General features: G+C 34.1%; 1 long non-coding RNA gene across 1 annotated transcript; it reads left to right on the forward strand.

The window, feature by feature from the left end:
- The first annotated feature begins 14,944 nt into the window (after nucleotides 1–14,944).
- LOC118205815 (uncharacterized) lies at nucleotides 14,945–27,602 on the forward strand. Its single transcript, XR_015041032.1, has 3 exons — nucleotides 14,945–15,037; nucleotides 19,870–19,928; nucleotides 26,644–27,602. It is a non-coding gene; the product is annotated as an uncharacterized LOC118205815 (long non-coding RNA).
- The last annotated feature ends 296 nt before the right edge of the window (nucleotides 27,603–27,898 follow it).

A 27,898-nucleotide genomic window follows, 5' to 3' on the forward strand; every position in this document is an offset into this window, starting at 1 on the left:
TAGTATTACAACTCTTACCCTAACACTATGATTTGTTAGAATTCAACGACCAAATAGACACACCTTACTCGACATTCTAGAACTCGATGAGCTACTTTAACATTCTTAAAATTCAAGTGTAGGTGGAGAACCCTACAAAACACATTCATTCAAATTTCCCCCTCATTCATCTTTAGACATGCAGGCTTTCGCTCTAAAGCATGATTTTATCTACAGTTTAATACTTAAATTTGAATTCATTGCTTTTGAGCATTTACTTTTAGCGTCTAAAATTTTATGCTTCTAGACTAAATTCTACTTTTACATAACTTTCAAGTATTTACGTATATTTACAAAATTCTAATACATATGATTTTTACAATTTACCATAAAATGAATAAGAGAAAAATAAATTTTTACTTTACTCATTCTTCGCCAAGCTGGCGGCACTGAAACTAAAATTCTTATTAATACAAGAATACGAAGTTATTTTTATATTCGGCCAAATTTTGGCTTTAACATCACAGAATTAGTCTTTCGACCAACAGAAACTGCTTGTTCTTAGATTTTATATTGAAAGAAAATAATACTTTTGCCTTAGCTAAATAAGTAAAACAAAAGTCTCAACCGAGACACATTGACTTTCGTCAAAACATAGAACTTCATATTTACGCATAACATTTTGGAACAAAAGAAAAAAATTTTATAGAAGATTTTAACTTTTCTTTGAGTTTTCGATGATTGGAACTCCATCATTCTTTTCTGGCAGAACTGTTCCCACGTTATAGGTTTCATGGACGTCAATCTTCTCCTTACTGACCTCCGAGTGTCGTCCACATTAGTTTTTCTTTTTCGTCCTCTGCATGCTGGCCTCTTGGAGTAGTAATCGTCGGGTTGCTGTCTTTTTCGTTTTTCCGCTGGACGGCTGGTCTTGGCGTCCTCCGGTCTGGAGTCATTCTTGAATTTCTTCTGTTGTTGCTGGTCTTTTCGTTCCTCCTGCTGTCTTTTTATTTTCCGGAACGGCGGCCTCGATTGCACCTGACTCTCTGGCCCTGGGAGCGTTCTCCTTGATGTATAATTTCTACTGCGATACGTTGTAGGTGGTGTTTTCCTCTTTACCAAGGTTTCTTTACGCGGTGGCTTTGCATTCTTGTTTTTCTTAAATGCTGGAGTCTGAAAGTTTTCGTTTTCTCTTTTCGGTACCGTCGCCTGGGTTGTAGAAGGGCTAGGTCTCTCTTCAGTTCTCTGCTTCTTGGGTGGTGGAACGGGTGACGTTATTTCTGGACCTTCTACTTCTATTACGCTTGAGTCCTGCAAGAAACTTTTAAGGGTTTCAAAATCATTTTGATTATAGTATTTTTTACCTGGTCGGGACTTGCTTTACAGATTTCCCCTCTCTCGTTCTTAAGGTACAATACGACTCCTTTGATTTCTTGAATTACATAGGAGCCTTCAAATTTTGGAGCTAACTTTGCAGTAAAATTGTCTGGGGCACTTGATAAGGAAAATTTCCGCTTCAACACTTTATCCCCAACTTTAAGATCTGCTTCACGGCGTTTTCTATCGTAATATATTTTTTGCCTATTTCTTGCCGTATCCGAGCTTTTAAGCGCCTGGTCAATAAGTTTTTGCACATCTTTCTGTTTAAATTCTTGCTCTCTTTGTTGCACAAAGAATAATTTATCTAAAGGCGTAATTAACTTTCGGCCTAAAATAATTCTGCTGGGGTTTTTCCCGTAGTATCGTGATTTGCCGTTCTTAAAGCGTAAGCTAACTCATTTATGTAGCCATCCCAGCGCTTGTGATGTATGCTAACGTAACTGCGAATTATTTTTACAATGTTTTTATTAACTCTTTCTGCTATGTTAACCTGTGGTCTATACGGAACCATTTTGATATGGCGTATGCCAAGTCCAGTGCATATGTTTTCAAATATTTGACTAATGAATTGTTTACCGTTATCGCTAATGACTTTTATCGGTGCACCGTATTTTAAAATGTATCTGTGTGTGAATGCATCTGCGACTGTTTTGGCTGACGCGCGTTTAAGTGGAACAATTTCTGTCCATTTTGAAAAATGATCTACAATTACTAAAAGAAAACGATTTTTATTTAACTCGCTCTGAGGGAAAGGACCAAGAAGATCTATGCCTAAAATTTCATTCGGAAATGTAGCGCGAATGCTATTTAAGTACCCGGCCGGGCTGTAATTAATATCATTTATTAACTGACATTGATTGCAGGACCTGACATACGCAGTTACTATTTTGTATAATTGCGGGAAATATACCGCCTCGCGTACCCTTTTTAAAGTCCTTCTGACCCCTAAATGACCCGCTGTTTTCGCGTCGTGTAATTCCTTCAAAATGCTTAATCGAAGCGAGGCTGGGATGACTGGTTTGTACTCGAGATTTTCGTTTGTTGTTTTCATATAAAATAATAAATTATCTAATATTTCATAGTTTTCTGCTCTATTTCTTATCGCATCGATATCTGTATGTTCAAAGCTTTCGGAGTCTTTCAAATATGCATAGAATCTTCCAAATTCAGGATCAGCTTTCAATTCAGCGATAATTGTATCTCTAGAATCTAAAATTTTTGAAGTCAACACAGTACATTTAAGTTCATTACCTTCATCGTCCAGTTTTATACTAGAAAGTGCGTCAGCTACATTGTTTTCCTTACCTGGTTTATATTTTATTATTAGATTACATTCTTGGAGTTTTAAAGCCCATCTTATTAACCTGGGCGTTAGGTTTTTCCCCGAGTAAAGTCTACCAACAGCCGCATGATCCGAAAAGACTGTTACTGGCGCTTTGCCGAAATAAACTCGAAATTTGTGTACAGCCATTTATACGGCTAATGTTTCTCTCTCTGTAGCTGTATAATTCCTTTGTGTGTGATTCAACGTTTTACTAAAAAATGCCAGAGGATGGCTATTTTGCATAAGAACCGCACCCACAGCATAGTCCGACGCATCTGCTGCAATTTCCAGGTTTTCGTCCCCCTCCGGGAATTTCAAAACAGGGGCATTGATGAGCGCTTCTTTTAATCTTTCAAATGCGGTATTTACTTCCGTTGTCCACGTAAATCTACTTTTCTTTCTTTTAATTACTAACAGGGGTTCAACAATATTAGCGAAATCTTTTATGAATGACCGATAGTAAGAACATAACCCCAGGAAAGAAGAAAGTTTCTTGGCGGTGTTGGGAGGTGGGAAATTCTTGATTGCTTTTATTTTTGAATCTTGAGTTTCTATACCCTTTTGCGAAATTTTATAACCCAGATATTTAAGTTCTTTAGTTGCGAACTTGCATTTTGAGGCGTTAAGTGTAAGACCGGCCTCTTTTAATAATTTAAACACTTCTTATAGATCTTTAATATGTTGTTCCAACGTACTACTCGTTATAATTATATCATCTAGATAGATTAAAGTCGATTTTCCTAGGACAGGCTTTAGAACAATGTCCATAGCTCTCTGGAATGTTGATGGGGCCCCACACAACCCAAAGGGCATGCGTAAAAATGCATAAGTGCCCGATTTTGTTATAAACGCGGTTTTATGTATGTCTTCGGGTCTCATAGCTATTTGATAGTAGCCAGACGTTAAGTCCAAAGTAGTCATGTATCTAGTAGATTTAATGTTTCTAATCATTTCCTCTATAACCGGCAAAGGGTAAACTGGGAATTTAGTAATACAATTCAGTTTTCTGTAATCGATAGCAAACCTCCAAGCCCTTTTATCCGAAGGAGGAAACTCGTTCTTTTTCCTACATAGTACGACTGTACTCGCGTACTCACTATTTATCGGCGTTATTATTTTGTTCTTTAACATTTCCTGAATATGTTCTTCAATGATTAGGTCTTTTTGTTTATCATAACGATACGGTTTAATCCTACAAGGTTTTTCGGCAGTTAACTGTATCTGATGCGTAACTATTTGACAGCTACCAGGCCTTTCTGAAAACAAGTTTGAAAAATTACTCACCACTTGCTGGATGGCTTGACTTTCATGGTCATTCAAATGGCTAAGGTCAACTTGCGGTTGTTCCACAGGTTCCTCCACCCTCTGGTCCATCTCCAGCACAATAGAACTGTCCTGAAAATTCAATTTGGCCCTCGCGGCCCTTAAAAACTCCATACCTAAAATAAGAGGATTTTGCAGATGTTTTACTACAAAAATTAATACTTTGAGGCTTTCCTCTTTTACCTGTATGTTTAATGATAATTTCCCGATGCAGTGACAGGTTTTTCCTTGCGTCGCTATAATTTCTGTGTTTTTGTTTTTAAATAATCGTAACCTATAAAAATTCTTTTTGAAGAATGTCTCACTCATAAAATTACCTTCTGCTCCTGTATCGATGAGGGCTTCTACTGGTACATCGCGAACCAGGACTTGTATAATTGATAGATGTGAGTTCTTTACTATGACCGTATTTAAATGTCTTTTTGAGGTTTTTTTTAAAACTTCCGGGGTCTGGACCCTCGCTTTCACAGGCCCCTCAACTTGTTTAAAGCTTTCCTTTCAACTTCTGCCTTCTGGGTACGCGGACGTTTGTTTTCGAATTTCCTTTTTGGGCCTTGACCTTCGAGGTTCGATGAGTTAGCTTGATAGCTCTTTCCCCCATAAGAGCGGTTTGCATTTCTGGTCTGCTCATTTGAAGATTGCCTTCGGGTACCTTGAGAATACGATGCTCCTCTAGCTTTTTCCGCTATTCTGCGATTTTGAAACTTCACCGCCAATTCGAAGAGCTCCTGCAATGTGCTTGGGTTTCTAATTTCGAAGTAGTCTTGAACAGCAGGTAACAATCTTGGTAAGATTATTTCAATAATCTCCGCGTCGAGTTTCTTCCCATACAGCATATCCGTCAGCTTAATTTTTCGCAGAATAAAGTCCGTCAACTCTTCTATATCCCGTTGATAGAAACTATATAATTCGGCTTCTAGCCTTGCTCGATCTTTCACTATGGGGAAGGCCTTTAATAACGATTTTTTGAAATTTTCAAATGTATATGTCTGGCCTCCGAATTCCCCTAATAAAAATTTGCCTATATTTTTCCACCATAGCGCGGCCTATCCTCTTAGTGCAGATGTGGCGATGGCAACTTTTTGTCTTTCAGGCACAGGGTAGAGCTGAAAGTGATTGTCGAGGTTTTCTAGAAATATCGCCACCGAATTTTTTCCGTCGAAATTGACGTTTGGCTTGATTGACGCTCTCAACGTCTGGACCAGGTATCCAAATCCTTTCAATTGGCTTGTCATTTCTTGTTGTTGTCACGCGGCTTCCATCCGATTTTCGGCCATTTCAGTTCGACAAGTGTTCGGGCGCCAATGTAGAGTTGCGCGCCTCCAACCTGCACGCAACAAAGGGGTGACTGCTGAAACTGGAAATTAGACAGAGTCTTGAGAAGGGTTTAAGTCCCTTTTTATTCAACTTTAGAAGTTACAAATGCGTGCTCTTGACGCTCACAAACTACGCCGAACCGGCGGTAAAATAAAAATAAGAAACTAAAAAGAGATAATAACAAGAGGCTAACTACGAGGCTCTCTAAACGTAACTAACCTCACCGCGTTCTAAAATACCGCTGATAATTCAGCAAACTCTGAATATTACGTTGAAAGATTAACCATTTGGCCGAGGCAAGCACACAGGCCGAAACGCGTGGTTCAATTATAACTTCAATTTATAACTAACTACCTCCGAGCTCGTGAAGTAAGAAAAGCACACCTTCGAACTCGTTTCCTTTCTATTTAACTCAGAATACTTCCGCTGATAATTTGAATCCTTGCGCGTTCTACTAAAAATTTACATACTCTGGCATTGGCAGTTCCAGGGGAAAGTAAGGCTTGACAGGAAAGATAGTTTAAACTTAAAATAAATGTTAGTTAAAATAAATATAAACCCTACAAACTTTTAAATAAACTGTTAAAATCATACACATAAATAATAACTCAGCCTGCATCCAAGTAACGTGTCCGCTACAGAAGGCCGCAGCTTTTTGCGAAATATGAATATAATTTAAGAATAAATAATAAATAAACGGAAAGTGTGCAAAAACGTTGCAACGAAAAAGCAACCGCAAAAGTTTAATAATCACCTGAAAAGTCCAAAGCTAACAAGTATAAGGTTAAAAATACCAGCACATAAACAAATCTGAGAGTAGACTAGAAGAGAAACACGCTACTGTGACAATCAAAATCGTAAAAAAAAACCTTATATTTAGCGTAGGTATAATGAAACACTCAATCGATTTCGAGGGCAGCTAAAGGTCCCTCCTCATCAGGAGAAAGAAATACATAGAAAGAAGAAAATAGGAATCACAGAAACACGTGGTGTTTATCAGCATTCTTTATGCTTGATCAGACAGCCTGGCTCAGTAAGTAGGCGGCCAGTGCAACTCTGATTAAAAATCTAGTTATAACCACGTGCAGTGCTGATAAGCACCACGTGTTTCTGTGATTCCTATTTTCTTCTTTCTATGTATTTCTTTCTCCTGATGAGGAGGGACCTTTAGCTGCCCTCGAAATCGATTGAGTGTTTCATTATACCTACGCTAAATATAAGGTTGTTTTTTACGATTTTGAAATCTGAGAGTATTCTATTCTTAGAGAAATATATAAGTTATGGTACTCAAAACAAATTATGAATACGAAAAACAATACGTGTAAACTTAAAAAATAATACGTAAAACTTCTAATTTTTTTATTAAGTTGTTTCAAACGGCTTAATTTATAATTAACATTTCAAATTATTACCTTTTCTGTCTTGTCTTTCATACTTTTTGTCGATTTATTAATAATTTATTCTTTATACTGCACTTACATTTCGCAAAATGCTCCAGCTATTATTTTGTTTTTTCATAATGTTACATAATGTGGCCGAAGTTAGTCTTTAAGAAAATAAATTTAACAGTTTTTTTCAAAAATTTTATTCAAACCTATCTTTTCTTACGCATACCCTGCCGCAGTTGGGCAACAAATGTACGAGTACAATTTAATCGAGATGTTGTAAGTATCTAAGTTATAATTAAAACATATTTTTACAGTTCTTGGGGCATCAGCCCACTGATGCAGATGTCTCAAGAAATGTAAATTATTTCTTTATGATTTTGATGATGTTTTTCTTCCTTTAATTTTCGTAGAAATTTTTTTTTTTACTTTTGTGTGTCACTTTTTTAGTTTTAAGCAGCGGTTGTGTTCTTTGCTTTGTGTGATTTTTGTTCTACTGCACTGTTAATATAATATAAGCTTAAATTTAATATTTGTTTTACTTTTTATTTTATTTTACCGCTAAGCAATAGCAGGGTTCGGTGCGTATTTTAGCTACCGCACGCATATATCGGATGCACAGGAACCTTTTAACCCTTTCCGGCATGCTACCTTTTAAAGTCGGAGTTTTGATAAAAAAAAAAGTTAGGCAGTCTAATTAAGCCTAGAGGAGTACACAAGTAAAATTTTGTGAAGATAGCAGTTATCGTTTTAATTCTGTGGGTGTGCCCAAAGTGGCATACTGATTGAATAGAGCTTCGAAAAGAATGCTGAAACGAGCATTGTTGTCAATGAACTGATCGATGAGATGCGGAGAAATAAAGAATATAGACTCTCAGTTGTCCTAGATTATCGGTGAACCCGGTCTGGGCACAGCTAGGGTTTGCCGTTTGATTTTAAGCAAAATTTCAAGGTAAAAATTTAAAACTAATATAGAATAAGGAGATTAGCATACAGCCAAAAAAATTACATAGAAATTTCTTTTTCAAACAATTCCTTTTATACCCTAAAAAAATCTGGAAGATTTCTTTGAAAAATGAGGGTCTTAAAAAACTAAACATGGCTAAAATATATGGACTGGTTTTTGTTGAGCTGCTATCTACTATAAATAAAGAAGGTTCAGAGTAACCTATAGCGACCTATAATTCCTTTTTCTTTCAATTTTTCTGTGCGTACAGAAGGAAATTTTTAGATGTGTACACATCGGACACACTGTGCCGCAAAGGGTTAACCTGAAAATTCTAAAAAATCCAAATGACAGCAGCGCTCCTAGTGGCGAAATTTGGAAGACAGGTATTGCAAATCGAAAACGAAAAGAGATAAAGCAAAATTTCCAACTAGAAAGTTTTAGAACATCAATTAATTTGTACGAAACTACATTTGGTTCTCACGCGTAAGATAAACTGTCGCCTGTATACCCAAAGATGTCCGCAATCGATGCATTCCGTTTTGTGTAAACGTTTGAAAGGAATAGCCGCAGTAATTCCTCGAGCGTTTTGAAGAAGAAAGCAATGATTTCTTGAATTCCGTTATAGCTGATGGTGAAAGGTTTTTTTCACATGCCTAAATCCAAGCAGCAATTACTTCAGTAGCATTATACGCAATTTCTCAACATTTCAAATTCAATACTTCAATTTTGGCCATAGTTATGGTTTTCAGAGATGTTTTTCTACCCCTTGGTGATTTTCTCGTTCTTATTTGTGCTTCCAGTGACTGTAAAAATTAATAATGATACCTATTATGAACATAGCAAAGATGTCAGCGGGCCGTACAAAACAAAAGGAAGGAAATTAGCGCTTACCTCCTCTACGACAACTCTAACTAGAAACTAGAAACAACTAGTTAGTAAACAAAGTTGAAGTTAGATGCTTTTAAATTATGCGTCATATTATCTAAACTTAGTGCTCAGAAATTTTAACTTTTAGTGGCATTTTGCTGGAAATTATGCACAATAAAATTTAGATGGGAAAAGATTCGATGGCATTGATGCCTGCTGTTTGAACAAGGCAACGGCAGTTTAAACGGTAAGTGGAGAAATTTATAATGTTGAAACGCAAATTTGGTTCTCCAACTTTATAAATGTTTATCAACATAAGACTCCGAAGAATACTGTCTTCTAATACTACTATTTTTAATGGGTATTGCTGCAATAGGAAGTTACTGATTAATAAAAAATGGCATTTGTACGTTTACTGACCGGGCACACTTCGTACTTTATAATTTTTTTTAAATTTGAAAAAATAGCCTTAAAAATATTTCACTGCTCAGTTTCTTTCAGTTTACATCATATGCAAAAGAGATTTTGTTTCAAAAGTTTGTTTTCAAAAGAGATTCAAGGAGCTGTTTTGTTGGTTTATAAGCAGGGATATAACCAGAAATACAATAATGAGATTTAAAAGCGGTAAACTTTAGTGCAGCAGCGCATATAAATTTGACGGGAGATAACATGCTCTTCAATCATCTCCGTTCTAAATCTGCTTACAACTAAAAATATCTCTTGCATGTATCATGTTGACAATCATGTTATAAGATATTTCTCCCGCCTTCCTAGCGTGCCTTCTTGGTGTAGTGGTTCTGCACGCTGGACCGGTATTCCAGATGTCCGTGGTTCGATTCCCCGGCGAAGACGTTTGCTAAGTTTTCATCTTTCCTGGTTCCAAAAGTATACCTAACGTCTCTACAATGTCTTTCTCAAGAAAAATCAGAATTGATGACGGCAAGTCAAAAATTATCTACACTTTTCACATAATTTTTCTTACATTGCGCACTTTGTCTTCTGTTCTCGCATATTTTATTGTTATACTGTTGTAGTAATTCTGTGAAAGTTTGATCTTAATTCCTCTATTTTTCTTCCTTTTGTTGCAGATATATCATGACTGCTCCATTAGAAGTTTGCACCAATAAGGAACAACGAGCAGTGATCCGATTCCTCTGGTCGGAGGGTGTCAAAGGGTCAGAGATTCATCGCAGACTATCTTCGTAATATGGGAGAAGTGCACTATCACGTAAAATTGTGTTTTGGCAAAGCGTTGACAGGTCTTAACTCGAGTGAGCTTGTGTTTTGCAATAAGCTTTCTTGGTACCCAACGTGCACAGACTGTTAACCAGAGAACAGGGGCTCCATTACATAGCTGACATGATGTCTGCCTTACACGGATTAAAGCCCCTGCCTCCAGAAACTATTTATTATGACTAAGCAGAATAAGTTTACAGTGGCATACAAGGCCTTCAAGAACACAAGAACATAAGTAACATAGTCATAATAGACCCTAAAGAAAGCATGTTACAAGTAGTACCTATAAGCATTCAAACAATTTCAAAACTGAGTCCAACTAATTTAAATAAAAACTATGATACAAACAAAATATAATACATTCATCACTGTATTATACATAATTAATATCAATTAGATTCACAATTTCAAGAAGAACCATTCAATTTAGAAAAAAAAAATACATAAAGATAAACTAAGACAATAATAAACTGCCAAATAAAATTTTTTCATATGAATTCAGAATTAAGAACCAATAACTTTGATAACTGAACAATATTATCATAAAATACACTGAACCTGAGATATTATTACAATACAAAACATAAATTTGGTTTAAAAACAAAACCACTGCAAGTAATATAAAAACTCTACATCAGGTTTGCTGGCAACGCGATAGAAATACAGTACAAGAATAATGCCAACATAAAGATATGAAAAATTTCCAATTCCAAAAACCACATTCATTCAAAAATAAGTCAAACATTCAAAAATAAGTCAAAGAAAATTATTATAAAATACTGCCTTAAATGCACATTTTACAATAGGGAACTCAAGTAAAACCAATCAAATTCACAAAAACAGGTCAACTATTCAATTCAGAAAAGTGAAAAAAGGTATACAAAATAATTATTCTAGATTAGGTTTGCTGGCATCGCTAAGACAAATGCAATACTAGAAAAATGCCGACATAAAATTTTACAGAATTTCAAAATCAAATACAAAATGCATTCAAGATTAAAGTAAAGAATACTATAAAATAACTATCATGAATGCAAATTTTTATAAAAGAATGCACAATTAATGCCTATCAAGTTCACCAAAGTGAATCAATTCAATTACAAAAGAACGCATTAAAATATGCAAAATAATAAAATTGTCACAAAAATTTTCTGTTAAATTTAATTAACAATTACAAAACTGAACAAAATAATCATGATATATATATATATATGATTAAGAACGATTTCAGTACCATACAACAAATACTATGTGCATCACAAATAAAACCGACTATTTGTATAATATAAGAAAGTAATAAGCTACAAGTAACCGTTACAATTTATAAGAGCATAGATGCATTTAATGTCAGATACGTCTGTTCTACGTAAAACCATTTCTAATTTTAAATCAGTAACATAAGTAGTGGAAACAACAAAACTGAACAATAATAAGTATCAAACACACAAAGTTAAACAATTACCATTATACAGTAAAAATCTAACAGTCGCTGAAAGTCAATTACTCACTCCCAATAGAGATGATCTGAGAGAATTATTTACAGAAAAATTTAATTCCTGACAGAAAAGCATAATTTCCTTAAATTTCTTACTCTCACTAGAGTTTTTTAATATCAATTCAGCCCATTTTGGCCTGTGTTGATCTAAAGGTTTATTCAAGTGAAGGTTTTTAGTAAATAGACAGTGAAAGATAAAGTGTTCAGGGTCTCCCAACTCCCCGCAAGAACAAAGCTCAGTCGTACGTAGTCCAAATCGAAAGAGATATGTATTAAAAGGTCCATGACCAGTGAAAAATTGAGTATAAAAATTCGATGTGCTTCTTTGACTGTGTGAAACTTTTGGAAAGAAAGAGAAGACTCGTCTTCCTGTGGAGTCATTAGTCCATCTTTCCTGCCATTTCACAAGCAGTGTATTTAAAGTCTCGCTCTTCAAGTGTGAAAAAGGCAATTTCGTTGGATTTTCAATTCCGTTGATATCATTAGCAGCCCATTTAGCTAAAGTATCTGCTTCTTCGTTGCCCAGTATGCCAACATGAGCTGGCACCCAGGTAAGAAGTGGTCTTTCAGATGAATTAAATCTTAGCAATTTCTCTTGAATAACTTGTACAATCGGATTTCTATTCGTAATGTCTGAGATAGCCTGCAGACTAGATAATGAATCACTGAAGATCTTAGTCTTATGGAAAACGAGCTCGTCGTGGATGATTTGATGGGCAGAACCATGATTGATCAAAGCAGATGCTATCTCATCTATAGTGATTCGCCTATCATATCTGACCATTTGACACTCTCCGATCAGAGGAATAGGAACACCGCTCGTTGTTCCTCTTTGGTGCAAACTTCTAATGGAGCAGCCACGATATATCGGCAACCGAAGGAAGAAAAATGAAGGAAACAAGATCAAACTTCCACAGCATTACCGCAAAGGTATAACAATAAAATATGCGTGGACAGAAGACAAAGTGCGCAATGTAAGAAAAGCTATGACCAAAAGTGTAGATAATTTTTGACTTGATTAAGTATGTACGCAATGGATGTAAAAAAGATGAGATTTGTGGTTAAAATTGACAGTTAGTTAGAGAAATTTGAAGAGATATCAAAAATGACATTTTACATAAAAGAATAATTATACATATTATGTAATTACTTGCTGTATCATTAGAAAAGTTTCATGTGTAATATATTTATTAGCCAGTGAAAAATTATCAAGTATATATCACGAAGTATGAGTCAAAAGGTATTTTCTCCCGAATATTAACTAATTGTATAATTCGTGCAAAAAAGATTTCTGAAAACTGTGCTGTTCATATACACTGTTCATATCTCCTTCAACTGTTAAGCTGCAGAGATTCTTCACTTCAAGGTCTCAGTAAGCTTCTAGAAATTAATGCTGTGCATTTCAAGGTTATTAAATGCTTGGTCGTTTATAGACCTTTTCCCTATTTTTTCCTTTTATCTGTTCCTTGTCGTTACTAGAGGAAACTTCTATTCCAAACAGTTGCAATAGAATTTAGAATAATATAACACTGAATCTGTGCATTATATATAACATAAGTTTGTAAATTCCCTTATAATTATAGATGCTTAGTTTTTTTTAAAAAAATTTTGAGAGTTGTCCAAATTTAGAAATTCAATAATCTAAATAAATTACTGGGATTAGTACTCTATAATTGTAGAATATAAAGTATGAGATAGATTAGAAGTTAATGAAAACTCGAAAATCTTGAAAAAATCTTCAGACCATTTATGTATGTCATAATAGTTTCTTGCAATATTTTTCATTTTCTAATGAGGTTTTCTAATCAAAATTTATTTGCTTTTTCGCAATCAGAGAGGTAATCAAAATATTTCACCAAAATTATCAATAGTAACATACTATAACACATGTGTTCATGTTTGTACAAATATGTGTATTTAACGAGGGAAAGCACTGGCCAGAGTTGTTGACAACTAAAATTAAACACTGATTACAATTAAGAAGGATCCTTAGATAAATAGCAAAATATTTATGTTTTTTGCAGGATAACGTTATTGAGAAACTGAAGCTATCAGAAGATATAGCTGACAGAGGAGGTTTGAGAGCAGCTTATTTGGTAAGAAAAGTATTTGAATATTGAGAAATCATAAGGGTATTATTCAGTTTCTAAATTAAATAAAAATTCAATGTACTGTATAATTAGTTGTAATTTAAACGTAAATGAAAACTCAGTTGCAGAAAAGTAGAAGGCTGTAGTAGAGTCATATGAATGCCTTCGTTTTTGCTGATGTGCAACACAGTATCAAAATATTCAGGGTAAATTTATTTTTAATAGACTGTAATCTCATGCAGTAAAACAAATGTGAGATCTTCTTGACGCTATATAGCCTTTAAATCTTCTCAGCCTAAATTCAGAAGAAAAAAACTATAGAACAGTGAACCTGCATGTGAGACTCTAGTTAAGATTTCGGTAAAGTCGCTGAACACTACTAATTCGGTCCGGGGCTCGAATCCCAGCAAACGGGCTGGCTGCATTTTCAATTTTCCCCTTGTGTAACGTATGTACGAGCCAGTTTCTCTCAGAAAGTCTTCTATGAAGACATCCCTCCGCTTAGGCAGATAGTGTCGGAGTGCTGCTGTGCCATAATCAAATGAACCAAACCAAAACTAGAGTTAAAGCACAAAAATAACGTAAATGTATCGCTGGTCCAATAACAATGTCTGCATTGCGAAGACAAACTATGCTGCTATAAATTTAATGAAATTTTATATTCACAGCATCTTATGTCAGACTGTCAAGAATAGCTGTTAAGAAACAAAGTTCTTTCGAAATATCACAGCATCTGTGTTTTGAATTTTGCGTAACTTTAAAATTCAAATAATGGGCTTTTTGTGGGTTTATTGCTGATCTGTTGTGCATTTAACACAGTTAAGGAGTTTGAGTACACTATCCTCTATTTAGCACAGTTTTATTAAAGAATCATAAGTTAGAATAACTATGAAATATTTATTTAACAAGTTAGAGAGTTTGCTTAACTCAGATAGAACATAAAGAGAATACAAATCAAAGTTATTAGTCTTTACAAGTATTTAAATCGAAGCGTTGAAATAAAGAACTTAGAAGATTCTCATTTATAAGTTTTAAATAGCTTCACGCTTACCCCTATTAGCCAATATTATCAGTAGTATATTCTATAAAAGAAAGTAACATGCTGAAAAGAATGAAGCACCATTATAATGCAAGTACAAAATCTTTTTAAGACTTCTTCTGAACAAACATAGGTAGAATGCTCTCTCGTTAATATATCGTTTGGCACTTGTTTGGTTTTGATGTTGACGAGTTTCATTATGCAAAAATTACACTAATTTATTCTAGCAGTTACAAGTTCATTGTGATGCTAATTCGATTACTAAAGCTTAATTTTATATTCAATGTATAATGGACGCATCAATATTCAGCAAATGTTTTAGAAAATTTAGAAAATTAGGTTGTATCAATATTCAGCAAATGTTTTAGAAAATTTAGAAAATTAGGTTGTATCAATATTCAGCAAATGTTTTAGAAAATTCACTGTAGTTTTCATTTTAACGTCATATTTATATTCTGTATGCGTATGATTATTGGCTTAATACCGAGGCTCTTTTTCCAACTTTGATTCTAGCTGTGCATTAATTTACATTTCTTTTTGCCTAATTTTTACCACAGGCCTACCAATCTTGGAGGAAAGACCATGAAAGCGAGCTAAGTTTGCCAGGCCTGAATTATACACAAAATCAGTTGTTCTTCATAAGTGCAGCAAACGTAAGTACGATATGCTTCCCGCCGTCAGCTGCAAGCTGCTTGACGGTGAATATTAGAGAGCCAAATATCAACTGAAGATATTTTCGAATATGCATAAAATGTTCATAAAATAATTATTTCGCTCCTTGGAAAAAAGATTTAATTTTATAACATCGACTATCATGATGGGACTGAAAAATAAGTTGAATACTAAAATATTTTGTAAAGATTTATATATATTCCTTAACCTGGGTTTAAGGTGAATACTTTGTCCATTGAACTTAGAGTTGTTTTCTCTCTATGTGTGTACTTCACTTTCACACCGCATTCAACATTATTGTATGCTTTCTGTCTAATTTGAACTCAAAACATATGAAACTTTACATATGGACGCTCATGTAGAAGATCCACCGTGACAAAATTCCGAATACTGATTAAGCACGATTATCTATAATTTCAAATATTTTAGACAGAAGGAAGTCACACTCTATAACAATCTGCAAACTTATTTCCGTGGAACCCCTGCATTTCGCAAGTCAAAATAAAAATTATAAAGCACCCACACTGGTTTACTAGTTTTTACTAACTAAAAAATATAAAGATATATTTAGTTATGTGAGAAAGTTAATTAGTCTTTGATTGCAAATTTATGCAGAATATCCAGAAGTTTCTCACACAGCTCTAAACCTTTTAATGTCATTCGGAACAATGTACGAGTTAAGTAGAAACATATTTCCCAACATACTATGTGGCAACAAAGACAAAATATCGAAACACTTTAAATGCAGAATATGAAATGCGAGTGTAGATGACATCAATAAAGCTAGACTTCAGCAGTTTGTTTTGAAAAAAATGCAAGAGCACCCCTGTCACTAAGTGTCAAATTAATGGTATTAATAAGAAATTAATAATTTTATGTTAAAATAACTTAATAAAAACGCTTTTTTTATTTGTCTTTGCATAAAGTACCTATAACATATTGATCTGCTTTAAATATTACTTTAAGATGTATTCTTTAGGGTAGGATGGTGTACCCCGAAAAACCATTTTCGTGTGTCGACAAAGTTTGAAGACCACTGCTCTATAACATAAAAAATCTGATGTGTACACCACATGACTTCCTTGTACGGAATATTAAATTATACGCATTTTTTCTTGCATTTTATTTAAACTTATTAGATTGAATTAAACCTACTTCGCCGACAGCGCATAAACCACAATAGAATAAATGCATTCTTTAAAATTCACTTTGTTTACCATAGCGACACTCTGGCGCTAGGTTTACTTAACAGTATTATATTATTCATATTATAACTCAGAATGCACAAAATGTATATCTTTTAAAGAATTATCTAATCGTTGCCACATGTTCTATTCAAATACTATAATAAAGCTAGAACTATGTATAAAAGAAATTAAGCAAATAAAACAAAAAAGAAAACAGTTTTTCACAGACGATTGAGTATTTCTCATTTAATTAATTCAGTTCTTACTTCGCGAGAAGGCAAAAATACATAAAAACTCAAAATATCTATATTAAAAATTACGAAGTAAATCTCAAACGCTTATTTCCTCGAAAAAATTCCAGAAAGAAATAAGCATGATTTAATTGGCAATAATAAATGAAGGCGTTATCTTTGCTGTTGCGAAGCTAAGTTTCTCTAGATTGGCAACAAATCCACTAGTCTCCTGTTTCAAATGTAAACATCAATGGCCGCCATTAAAACAGGCTTAGCGGCAATTAAACAACTTGAAAATTGCTGATAATTCTAAAAATATTGCACACAGATTTACTAAAGGCATAAAATCCTTAACCGGAAGATAAAAACAATATAATTCAATCATTTTTAAAGAAAAAAATGTACAATTTACAAACATATAAAAGTAAAGAAACTGAGATCGCTGAGCCGGGTAATAGAGTGGATATATATATAAATATATTTATATACGTTTGGTGCGGCCGATTGCAACCAAAATACGAAGTGCACATCTACATGTTATAGCAGTCCTATATACAAAATTTCAACGTTCTAAGGCTACTCGTTTTTGAGTTATGCGAGATACGTACGTACGCACGTTCGTACAGACGCCACGAAAAATTCTCTTCAGAATTAATTTTAAAGCAGTTTTATAATTTTTTTGAAGGAAAAGAGTATTTTATTCTGTCCTTACGTACAGATATCACGCAAAAACATCGTTAAATTGCATTCGATAGCGGTCAAAATGGATATTTTCGTTGAAATATGCTGCCTGAAACTTTTCGCGATTACAATACTTCCTTTTTACTTCGTACAAGGAAGTAAAAACGACGCACCAAGAAACAGTTATCTGAATGGAACGAAATTCTGTAGATGTTATGTATATATATTGAAAACAAAATGTTAACAGTATCATAGGATCTGAATATTTTATTCAGAAAATACAACTACAAGAGTAAAAACAATCAATAATGCGTTAGCCCATTTCTATTGCTGGTGCAAGCTGTTATCACCTGCTTATTGACTCGGAAAGTTGGCGGATGTTGGTTGCCATATACATTTCAAATAGAGAGCTAGATCGGCACGATCCAGCGACGGTTTGAGACTCCTGCTCATCAGAGCCCAAACGTGCTCTACTCGGGGGGGGCGAGGGGTACCTGGCGATCACGCCGACCACAGAAATGCTGGAGAAGTACGAAGAAAAGTATTAGAAAGGCGTGCCGTGTGAAGGGTTATCTTTTAGGAAGTGTATGCCTAGAGGTTCATGAAAGAAAAGGGACAGAATCTCGCAAACGTACCACCGTGTTATCAAGGTCTCACGGATAATAACCAAGCTTTCAAATGAAATGTCACCCCGTACCATAACTCATAGTTTGTAGGGCAGTAAGGAGAGTATCCCATCTCTGTTCTATACGTCTGCAAGTACGTCTTTGGTGGTCATCAGGGCTCATTTCAAAGCGGAACACATTGTTGAAACCAAATCTAAGCTATTAGATACCAGGTCGAATACACCACTTCAAACTTTCTTGGCGATGTACTACAATGAGGAGCAGTCGGAGCAATGCATCTGTGACCTCCGTCCGCACCGCTGAGTCGCCTATCAATGCTCACTACGGTTACTGATATTTCGGGATCGTTGCTAAAGACGCATCAGAGGCTATGAGCGCCAGTAGGATTGTATCCTCGCGTTTTGTCATTGGTCTCGGTCGAATGCTGTTTTCTTCGTTCTGTATAGCCATCCATTCCTGTCAGCATCGTCGAATGGTAACATCTCTCCGACCCAATTGTCTATCGATGCGATTTAACCACCCTGCTTCCTTTAGTCTTTGCACACCCTTCTCAAATGGTAGTATCTACTGATACTGTTTGCAAACCCTTCCGCAGACATCGATACAATCGACGTGAGTCGACGAAACCATATACTCATTGAAGCTACGCCTTAGGATTGAATATCCTCTGTTTTATGCATGATTCACATAAACTCTGGGGCTACACATACTAGCTTTGTATTATACTCTGACAATCGTGATTCTGGCGCCATGAAATACAGACGCGGTTCCTACTGCCAGAAACGGCAGATTGCGCTGCCCGCGTAGTAATTGCTTAGCCATCCGAGTGGGCTAGCTGTGTGGCTAAATAACGATTTCATCATTTAGTTTCCTTAGTCTTTGTCATCTTCTTGCTCGTGAGAATGAGGAGCCTAAAAGGTTTGTGTTTAACGTTGGCTCTAGAAGAAAGTTCTTTTCAGAATTTCGTTGTCTGTGAAATGGGATCTCAGGGGCTTGCGGCTAGGAATGCCTACTTTAGCCAGCTTTCATTTCTTCCTCAGGAGACGTTTTGACTGTGTATGCACAATCCTCACCTAACACGTAGGCTAGGGTTTAGTCCCGTGTCGTGTGGCAGAACACGTATCTAATGACACCATCCGCATACTCTGTTGCGATGCTCTGAAACTGTGGCTAGTCAGTCATTGACCGCTAAAAGTTTACCATTTCCATATTACCATTTGCATGCATAAAGTATCGGCATACGCAATTTTGTCCCATTCAGATAACTTCTTGGTGCGTCGTCTGTTATGTTATAGAGTATATATATATATCCTAATTAAGTACGCCCTAGTAAACTTATCATATTAGGTATAGTGGAAAATTAATGGCTACTTGTTACTTTAAAAGATTTTAATGATTGTTTAAAATGATGAAATTGGATACAAAAACTGAAAAACTTTTAGGACAAGTACAATTAATCATAATGTCCGTCATTTGCTGTAAATAAAGGAAAAACATTCTTATTCATAATTAGAAACGCTAGCTTAACTCTTTTAAAGATCCAATTTTCAAACGAAGGCCTTGAGTAGTTTTTGCTTACTCATTACCGAACTATGAACCTTTTGATTATTGCATGATACTTACCTTTAATTATCACCATTAGTTATCAAATTCACTGAGTTGCCCCTCATGCTTTCTTTTCTCTCATAATTAGTACAAAATCGTAAACATGTGCTGTATATTATAGGGATCGAATCAAGATAATACTTACATAGTCGTGAATTATTTTATATGATTAGTTTTGGATTATGCTTGGTATTAAATTTTTCTTCAAATTTTCAGTTTGAGCTGCAACCCCTAGAAACCCTGAAACATTGTTTGAAAATTTCTGCTTTGCACGAACATATATTCTTCTAATCAAAATGAAAATCACCTAATGTTTAAACATCGAAAATGTTGTCAACTTATATCACATGCAACAACCTCTTTGATTTCCACTTTCTGATTACTAAATATCGAAAGCATTTAAAACTATTCTCTTTGTCGGGATGTCCTTTTATATTGAGATAATGGTTATGTGTTTAAGCATTATATTAAACTCTTCCAGGCATACTGCGCGATGTTATCGCCAGATGATATGAAGATACGTATCCCGCCAAAATTTAGGTAAGTGAAATATGATTCTTTACGAACTATATGAATTCCCATGAAATATTCGAGATGTACTAAATATTGTTCAGGAAACATTTCATCTTTATCATGATCATGTTTTAAATTTGCGTAATCATAATAAACATAAAATATATTAAGGAAAATATATTATAACATAATTTCTTAAATAATTTACTTAAAAAGGGTATGACTTTAACAGACTCAAGAGGAGGTATTAACAAAAACACGCAAAAAACATTTTTGCTGCTATGATTATAGATCAACTTCAAAATAACAAATTACTACAAGCTGAATTTTTCACAAAAATTCTCCTTGAGTTACTCCGCAATAAAACACATAAAAATAATAAAATGTATGGCAAATACTTAATTACTTCCAAAACATTATATATGTTTCTAAATTATCAAAAACCTAGGTATTAATGTCTATAAATTTAAACTGGAGAAAAGCCTAATTCTTACTAAAAACGCTTGCTGGCCTTTTAACTTTAATCATCCGATTTATGATTCGCTTAAAATTAAGCAAATTCTTAATACCTTTCAACATCTGTTTCTTGATCACAACTACAAAACAATTCCTTTTTTTCAAATATATGAAGATCTTGAGTAATTTAATCACTAACCCCATGATTTAGATTCCAAAACTACTTAAATGTGAAATCTACCAGAATATAGACCTTTTGTGAATCAGCTCCATGAACTTATTATAACTGGATATTTACTAATAGTAGAAGGCCAAACCTTAAGACAATTAATGCAATTAGGAACAAAGTTTAACCCGGTTTTTAAAGTTAGCAAACAATTCTGCATCGAGGGCTTCGAAAAAAACTTGAACGCATTCATTGTTCTACCAACTACAAAACTAATTTGCCCATTAAACCATTTTTAGAAGAGAAAGCAGCGATTTTTGACAACTTCAAGCATAACTTATTTTCTTCTTGCAAACTACAAGCTTACCAAAACAGAAAGGAAATTTCTAGTAAAATAAATCAACTACTTCAAAAATTCATCGTTACAAAAATAGGCAATGCCAACAATGACTTCAGAATTGCGTGAAAAGTCTATTATTACCATATCATTAAAAGAAAACTCGAAATTTCCGTTACTACAGACAACAACCGGTTTCCTAGTATCTGTGCACTTCTTAAATTTCACAAGTTTCCATTGAATTTCAGCTTCATTGCCAATGACACTAAGAACCACTTAAAAGAAATACACTTAAAATCAAGAATACAAGTGCAACCAGGTTATTAACAGCCACGAACTAGTTTCGACTGCAGTTCAAGGCCTTGAGTATAAAAATATTAATTGCTGCGATTTTGAAAATCTTTAAACTACTTCACTTGACTGAAATCTTCTCTTAACACTTTCTAATATTTTCCAGGGATTCTTACAGTTGCTACACAAGAAAACTAGTCTATTAACATTAAAAGTGTGTTATATAACAACTGCAATTAAATAACATTATTCATAAACAGGTTACCGGAATCCCTATGGGCTCAAATTCTGATCTGCTTTATGTAACCTTTAGCTTTTTACATAGAATTTCCATTCCAAAACGAACTAAAAAAAAGACTAGAGAAAATTTGGAAACCTCTATTGTTATTAGAAGTAATTAAATATTTGTCACAAAATTTTATTATTTTTATCTGCTTTATTGTGGAGTAATTTAAGAAGATTTTTTTGTGAAAAATTCAGTCATTTTGAAGTTCTTCTGTATTCTTAGTAGCAAAAATCCTTTTTGTGTTTTAAGGTATTTCTCCCACTTTCCTAGCGTGTTTTTGTTGTGTAATGGTTCTGCACACTGGGCCGGTATTCCAGAAGTCCGTGGTTCGATTACTGGTGAAGGCGGTTGCTAATTTTTCATCTCTCCGGCTTTTCGAATTAACCTAATGTCTCTATAGTGACTCCCGAACTAAAAGGGTGTTGGATGATGATTCTCCTCACCTAGGATTTGGCGATTGGGTCCCCTATAAACACCTGTCGCCCTTTAAAAGGAGGAGTATATAAGGTATTCCTCCCGCCTTCCTAGCGTGCCTTCGTGGTGTAGCGGTCAGCACACTGAGCAGGTATTTCAAAGGTCCGTGGTTCGATTACCGGCGAAGGCACTTGCTAATTTTTCATCTCTCTGGCTTCCAAATAACCTAATGTCTATACAGTGCTTTTGTTAATACCTTCTCTTGAGCCTCTTAAAATTTTCTTACTGTAAATTTTAAATTGACTGTAGGTAGTGGAGTCTTTGTGGTCTGCTGGACTTTTTAGGACTTTTTAGGTTTTAAATATTTTAGGTAGAAGTTGAGCCCATGTGGTAAAGTATAAAAGAACTGAAGACAAACGTGTTTATTTTTCCAATATTTTAAGATATGTTGACGACATCAGCATTTAATAATTTTGAAGAAGTCGAAAAAATAGCATCTCTCCTACTTGCCTGAAACTTGGTATGACAAACCTACAAGAACAAAATATTAATTATTTGGATTTACATATGTTTGACTATAAAAAAATCAAAATCTATGACAAAAAAAGGGAATTTAATTTGCATACTATCAAACTCATTAACTGGCATTCTAACATCTGAAAAAAATAATCCTGAATACTATACACACTCAACTGATCAGAATAAAAAGTGTTTGCGATGATATTAATTTTTTTTAAAGAAGTTCGACTATTAATAAATCTTATTATAGGAAATAGAACACCCAAACTCAAAATTTACCAAACATTAAAAAAAGCAGGCCTTAACGACAATTTTAAATTACGTGTTTACAATGATATGATAAATTTACCCTCAACCGAGAGGCTGGTAAAGAAGGACGTCTTTTACACGTCATTTTTAATATAAAAATATGCAATTAATCTGTCTTCAAAACATGTAAGTACTTTTTCAGATTTTAGTTTTGAGTGTTATAAAATTATCTGGCGCTTTCTTTTTATTAACAAGGCCCACCAGCGGCCGAGCGGTAAAAGACGCTGAACACTGGTAGTTCGGTCTGAGGTTCGAATCCCGCGAACGGGCTGGCTGCATGGGCGTTTTCGTGGTTTTCCCCATGTGTAACGTGTATACGAGCCAGTTTCCCTTAGAAAGTCCTCCACGAAAGGCATCCCTCCCTTTAGGCAGATAGCCCTCGTGTGCTTTGCCATAATTAAATACACACATACACACACACTTTTTATTAACAAAGAGCCAAGTCTTTTCAAAGGCGTTAAAGCTCGTTTTAGTGGAGAGTTTCTACTTTTTATTAGCTGCTTTCCTTATTTCCTCTACTTTTTTCAAATCTAGTTTAGAATCAAATCTCTTAGCCCCCCCCCCACATTGGTAGCCATTTTATTTCTGCAAAAACCACCTTCGCAAGTTTCCTTAGAAGTTCCTCATATTACATTATACAATACCAATACGATTGGATCGAGATTTTTCAGCCATGTATTCGCCAAATACTCTACCTTAGAAGTACAAACACAATCCCTTTTTAACATTTCTTAATGACTTATTTTCCACACTCCTTTTACAACGTTTTAAGATTATTCAAGGAACTGAAAACCTCTTTTTCCAAGACTTCAACCATAGAATTAGGCATCCTGCCCTTTCGCATGCATTTCATTTAAAGAAATGATCGCTAACTTTTTTTTTATTGTCACAGACTGCGCACGCAAATTTTTATTTCTGCATTTCTATAATTCTCTAGTTTTTCTCGTTTTAAGCGTGTTTGGATTTAAAGTGTCAGCTCATAATATGATTAAGACTTCATTTAATATTGCTTTTTTGCCTTTCACGAGTTGTAAAAGTTCAGACATTCATTTTGACGAATGAGCTGTTTTTAATTTTATGGTAGATTAATTCGGAAGTTTTCATAATTTAAATGAATAACGTTTTCGAATGTATTTGTTGTAAATTTTTTCTAATTATTCTTTCAGTTAACTTTCATGGTGCATTTTTGTATTTTTACAATTTAGGTTGTTTTCAAATTTATTATTATTTTCTCTGCTTGCATTTATTTCATAGAGTAAACAGGGTAGTTCTTTGACATTATAAAACTATTAGAAAAATAATTTTGAAAAAAAAAATTAGATTACAACGGTTTAAATCATAGAATGTTGAAAACAACGAAACATGCTGTTCACCACTTATTAATGTGTTTAATGTTTAAATACTTACCCCTTGAAAATTTCTGTTTTGAACATTAAACAAAGGGTAATTAATAGCATTTTATATTCTTTTTATTATCATTCTTTAATTAAATTGGTTACACCAATTCTTACATTTTTCTCGCTTTAAGAACAAACGATAGGTTTAGGTCTCAAGCTTGAAATTTTTTTCACCTCCAGTTTATAGACTCATGTTTTGACCCTACACAGATTTTCTACAAGTAGGATAATCTATTAAAAAATTATTTCTTTTTGAACTTACATAAGTATATTTATATAGAGAGAGAGAGAAAGAGAGAGAGGTGGTTTATTGCGTATATAGAATGATGAAAGTTTCAGACATGGTCGTCGATTCAAAACATTTTATAACTGGTAACACAATATTTTAAACGCCTAATAATATCATAGATGTATAACTGCATACTGATTCACACTGGTATGAGCACAATATGCACCGCCCATTTTAGGATAATTTAGCACATTTTCAAATTCGGTATACAAAGAAGCGAGCGGCGACTAATTACTTCGATGCAGGCAAGCGGGAAAGTATGACGTATTGAGAAGAAACGTGGATGATATAAAAAATGTTTGGGTTTCAATAGAAATCTTATTTTGTGATTGGATAAAAGATATCGGCATTTCTGGGCTACGTCAGATCTTATGCGGATTAATTTTAAAATGACGCAATTTGGGTTGATATGTTACAAATAGTTACCATTTTTAAGACAGGGGAAGTGTCCAAATTAAAATGAAGAATAAAGGGGTTAATGCAACCTTAAAGTTAGTAGTTTGCTTTCATATTTTACACATTAACATATTGTATATAAAGAAAGATGCCCGTATTTTTTTTTTTTTATGTGTGTGTGTGTGTGTGTGTATATATATATATAATTTATACAAAGCTACAGTTTTATTTCGATGATGATAAAATTTCACATCAACAGGAAGGTCACTCTATACATAAGATTTCGAAAAAACCCTTTTTATTGCTTTTAAATCGCTTTGTTTGTTAATCAGTAACGGACATATTAAATTTGGAAGAAAAAAATTAAACATCTTACGCTTCGCGAAGTAGCAGCAAACTGAAAATTGGACGATGATAATGTTTTATATCAGGCAGTGGCAACACATTTATTTTAAACCTGTTGTTTTACTAAATTTAAAAGATGAATATTATCTTACGTTTTGTAGATCTTTTAAATCCCGGAGTTTTCTCATCAAATTTGAGAGATAAATATCTTACCTTTTGCCAACATATATCTTTTCAGTTACCGAGTGTATTAATCAAGAATTTATTAAATTCGTACAAACTATAAAATAAATCAAAAACAAAATTCGGTCTTCGAGAAGCACGTGTTCGGGTAGACGATTACATGTGTTCAAAATTTGATGGTTCTAACTATCTCGGTTTTTTTCACAATGAGAGAAACATACATGCATACATCATACACACATAGAGATTCTTTATTCTTTAATAACAGAGATAGAGAAGATAAATGTGAATGCTGAAGCTAAAACAGGAATACTTGAAAAGAAATAATGGAGATATGAAAATAGATTTTGTTAGCAGGAAACAGCTGCTAAATGCGAACCAGAAATTACAGATTTCCACGTATTCGGTAATGAAGAATATGCTAATTAGTTATTGTAATCTGTATAGATCAAAAGGAATTTCCGTTTGTTTGTATGTAATCATATAAATATATAGCATTTTTACGATCTTGATGAAATTTTGCATGCTTGACCTTCAAAACAAGAGAAAGGTCTCTGATTACTTCGAAAAACCACTTCACGATGTTCACAATCCAAGCTTTTGTTCACGACACCCTCTTGCGTGCACATCACCCATGTTAACTTCACATTGCCTTTGCTGCGTTCCCGCTATCAGTGGAAAATCATGTTAAGCAAGGAATTTGTAATTGGTTTAAAAAAAAAAAATATTAATATCTCTACACAAGAATCTCTGCGCTTGTTTACTCTTTAAAACAATGTACAATTTTCCACATCAGAGTGAGCTATTAATGTAGAATTTGAGTGCTCTATCTATCAGTTTTTCAAGAAAATTTCGAAAAAACTACCTCTATCTCCCCAATAAAGCAAGCCTTTTCACTTTGCCTAAATCCCAAACATCACGAAGTATTTCATCTAATTAGAAATAAGATTGTAATAGTAAAATATGCATATATTAACCAGAACATATATTACTTTTAAGATTATCAAGTTTTTAAGTAGAACAAAGTTTACAGTAAAGCAACAAACAGTAAATGACAGTTTATTAAGCAGAACAAAGTTTTAATTTGAAACATAAATTTATGATCTTATTGCACACGTAATAGAAATACGACTTGGAAATGGCAATTTCTGCAGAAGCAGGAATGATAAATTAAAGATTTTATGGCAGCAGAAATCCTGCGGATGATAAATGTCATGATAGAGTAACTTGGTGTAACAGAAAAAAACAATTTGAAAGATTTATATAAAGTGATAGATATTTGTAATGTTAAAGTGATGCTGAAGAAATGAAAACATACTGAATAAAAGGATTTAGTGTTATTATTCTCTTTCAGGGTGACAGAACCAATGTCTGATATGCCAGAGTTTAGCGAAGCCTTCAATTGTGCACGAAATTCACGAATGAATCGAGGATTCAACTGCAAAGTCTGGTAGAAAATTCGGCTAAGGAAATAAAAATGTCACACAAAATGTTATTGGCACATTGGGTTTCATTGACGGAGCTACTATTATCAATTAACTGATACAGTCGATACTCTTTACAACCAGATCTTGCGTCAATGTAAAGGACATTATAACCTGTCATCGATTAAAATAGAATGTTTTTATCTCATCGTTTGGGGACTTTTCACACCCGCCGTTGCAATGGAATGGCCTTCATAATGAGCAGTCGTAAAGAAACAACTATAAGTTGAAAGCTAAGGAAATACCACACTAAATCATCCTCACTTAAACTCATCCCAGCATTCCTTTCTAACTTCATTAGAAAACTCTAAATGCCGCTATCAGCAGTTTCATCAGACGAGTGTATTTGAACAATTATCAGTAGTCTCAGTTCTGATTACGTAGTCATTAAACTATAACGGGTGAGGTTTATCTATTTGTGTTTAACTATTTTAAGTTGAAAGACTTTCCTAATAATCGGTTTTCACCCACGCTTTTCATACCAGAATGTAAACGAGATAGCGAAAGTCTATTCAGATTAAGGTAGAAGTGTTATTTAAGCAAGAGTTTCGAAAGTTAGTTTTAGAGCGTTTCTGAATATTCCAGCCCACATTGCTCTGTGATTATTAGAGATTTCCGTTAGCGGCGTTGAGTGCTATAGCCATTTGGCTTGTCTCTCCGGTTTACTACAAACCAGAGCTTTTCCTGCGCGTTTAAGTATAAGCCTTCAGGCTAATCTACCACATATTGAAATTATTATTTGTTACGTATTTCTGTTAAGCCAGAGGTGCTTGGCTTATTGTAACCCAAATTGTGTCATTTATTAATTTTATGTTTGAATAAAGGTGTCTTATACACCCTTCTTCTGATTTCTGTTTTGTTTCACAAGGCTAGAAGATAATTCTTCAATAGTCTTTTTTTTTTTTTTTTTTTTTTTTTTGTAAGTTCCTGTTATATATGTTCCCAAAGAGACGTAGATTTTACAAATTATTACCACTATTTATGTAGTTAACATTGCAATAGGCTCTTAAGAATGAAATTTATTTCAACTATTTTATTTCACGATACTCATTCTTTCTTCTAAAACTGTTATAACGACAAAAAATCCATACTTCAAAAAAAAAAAAAAAAAAAAGTTGCGGGAAA

This window comes from Stegodyphus dumicola, chromosome 5 (genome assembly GCF_044657685.1).
Source record: "Stegodyphus dumicola isolate Sdum_Otavi_A_Nest chromosome 5, ASM4465768v1".
Lineage (NCBI taxonomy): Eukaryota > Metazoa > Arthropoda > Arachnida > Araneae > Eresidae > Stegodyphus > Stegodyphus dumicola.